This window comes from Molossus molossus, unplaced genomic scaffold (assembly GCF_014108415.1).
Source record: "Molossus molossus isolate mMolMol1 unplaced genomic scaffold, mMolMol1.p scaffold_m16_p_5, whole genome shotgun sequence".
Classification (NCBI taxonomy): Eukaryota; Metazoa; Chordata; class Mammalia; order Chiroptera; family Molossidae; genus Molossus; species Molossus molossus.
The window spans coordinates 70,112,528-70,114,635 of record NW_023425388.1 but is presented as its reverse complement, the minus strand read 5'-3'; the positions used below and the strand labels follow the sequence as shown (position 1 = coordinate 70,114,635).

Below are 2,108 nucleotides of genomic sequence, written 5' to 3'. Positions count from 1 at the left end.
CCTTTAACTTTGAACAATTCAGTTTCTTCCTATGGAAATTGGGACTAACATAAACAACCTCACAGAAGTCATATGAAGGTTGGATAAAATAATATTTATGCAATGTGAGGGCTTGAAAATAGTTCATTATCACCACCAATAATTTATTTCTGTAAAATTGTTTCCTTGGTCTCTTCCACACTTTTTAACCTCCAAGTGGAGTTCAACCCTACACCTGATTTGGGTTCCCCTGAATGATGGTTGTGATATTCTTTTGCACCAGTGATAGCAATGTGTTCTTTAGTAGGTTCTCCCTCCTCTTCCTCCTTACCCCAGACCAGATTTTAAGGTGTAGAGCTCTGCACCTTTGGGAGGTTGGAAAAGGTATTCATGCATTTTCTTTTCAAACCCATCATCTCCTTTCCGTTAGAGCAATCCTGTGACATACCACATACAGGAGGGTAGCCATTTCTTTCACTGACTTGCTGCCACAATTTCATCTCACTTCGTACTTTTTCAAAGCATCCCTCTCAGCCTGAAGCTTGAGTAAGTGAGGCAGAGATGAGGCTCATAAGACAGTGTTCATCGTCACTCACAAGGGCATCGCAGCACCTGGCACAGTGCCTGGCAAACGGAGCGACCCACCGAGTGTTTGGATAATGAATGAATCAATGGTGTGTTGACAAGAGAGTAGCCAAAACACTAAACCTGTTTTACAGTGACACATGATAAGTGACAAAAATTCCAGAGGGGATAGAGAGTAGTGTGAACCTCCAAGTTGAGGAAACAATGATATGGAGGCAAGTATTGTTCAATCAAATAACTTAAGAGGAAAAGAAGGAATTGGGACGTATCTCAAAGCAAACATTCTGAAAAGGGCCTCTCCATTCACAAGCCTATTCCCAGCCTCATTTTTTTTTTATAATGCAAAAGTAAGTTTATTTGTACACACTCTAATGAAGGAAAGCCGTCTTCTGTCAAATGGAGAAGATGAAGATGCTTAAGGAGCTGATTTTGGGACCTACTACAATGGGAAGACTTGCTTTGTTGCCTTCAGATGTTATGTCTCTTTACCTGACACTTGAGCAGGACTTTTATTTATTTACTTATTTTTTCCTTTATTAATTTTACAAAGAGAGGAAGGGAGAGGGAGAGAGAGAGAAACATCAATTAGAAAGCACATCGATTGGCCGCCTCCTGCATGCCCCGCTCTGGGGATCAGACCCACAACCTGGGCATGTGCCCTGATCGGGAATCAAACCGGCGACCTCTTGTTGCATGGATTGACACTCAACCACTGAGCCACACTGGCTGGACTGAGCAGGCGTTTTAAATGGGTCTTCCTCCTGGGCCTGCTTTTCTAATCCCTAGAAAATATGGAATGCTTCAAGAATGTGCGTGTCATCCATGCTAATCTTCCATGTTTGCTTCCAATTGTAGTACATGTGCTGCTGAAGCGAGCCCCCAGCCCCATCTTCTAATGACCTTAGTTCCATCTGGGCCCAGCTCTAGGCTTACACAGTGGTTTGGTAAAATGTCCGGACCTTGAAAGCATCCTTAAAATATCTGATTTGCATCATTAAAAGATTGATTTATTGATACATTTTTGTTAAAAGTCTGTCTTTGCAGCCAAACAGACTCCAGAAGGCAGGAGCTTGCCCTCAGGGAGCAAGAGACTCATTAAGCCTGGTGCCTGGTCCACACGCAGGAAGATTTGTGAATGAACAAAACAAATGAATGAACCCAAATTGGTATCTGTGTATTCACACCTCTTCGTTTTCTTCCACCACTCCCACTGAACAAATGGTTACGTTTTGGAGAGGAACTGTACATCGCAGCTGCCACACCCTTCTGTGCGAGCCTCTTTTTTATTTTTTAATCCTCAACTGACGATATTTTTCCATGGATTTAAAATTTTTTTTTATTTTTTAGATAGAGAGAGAGGGAGGAAGAGAGAAAAACATCAATGTGAGAGATACACATCGATTGGTTGCCCCAACCAGGGCCAGGGATCTAACCCGCAACTGAGGTATGTGCCTTTGATCTAAGGACTCAGGCTCTAACCACTGAACAAAAACAACCAGGGTGTGAGTCTCTCTTTAGGTTGAATTTTGTACCCTATTGACGAA

General features: G+C 42.5%; 1 pseudogene; it reads right to left on the bottom strand.

Annotated features, from left to right (window-relative positions):
* Positions 1 to 1,349: 1,349 nt before the first annotated feature.
* LOC118617975 lies at positions 1,350 to 1,443 on the bottom strand (annotated as a pseudogene).
* Between the last annotated feature and the right edge of the window lie 665 nt (positions 1,444 to 2,108).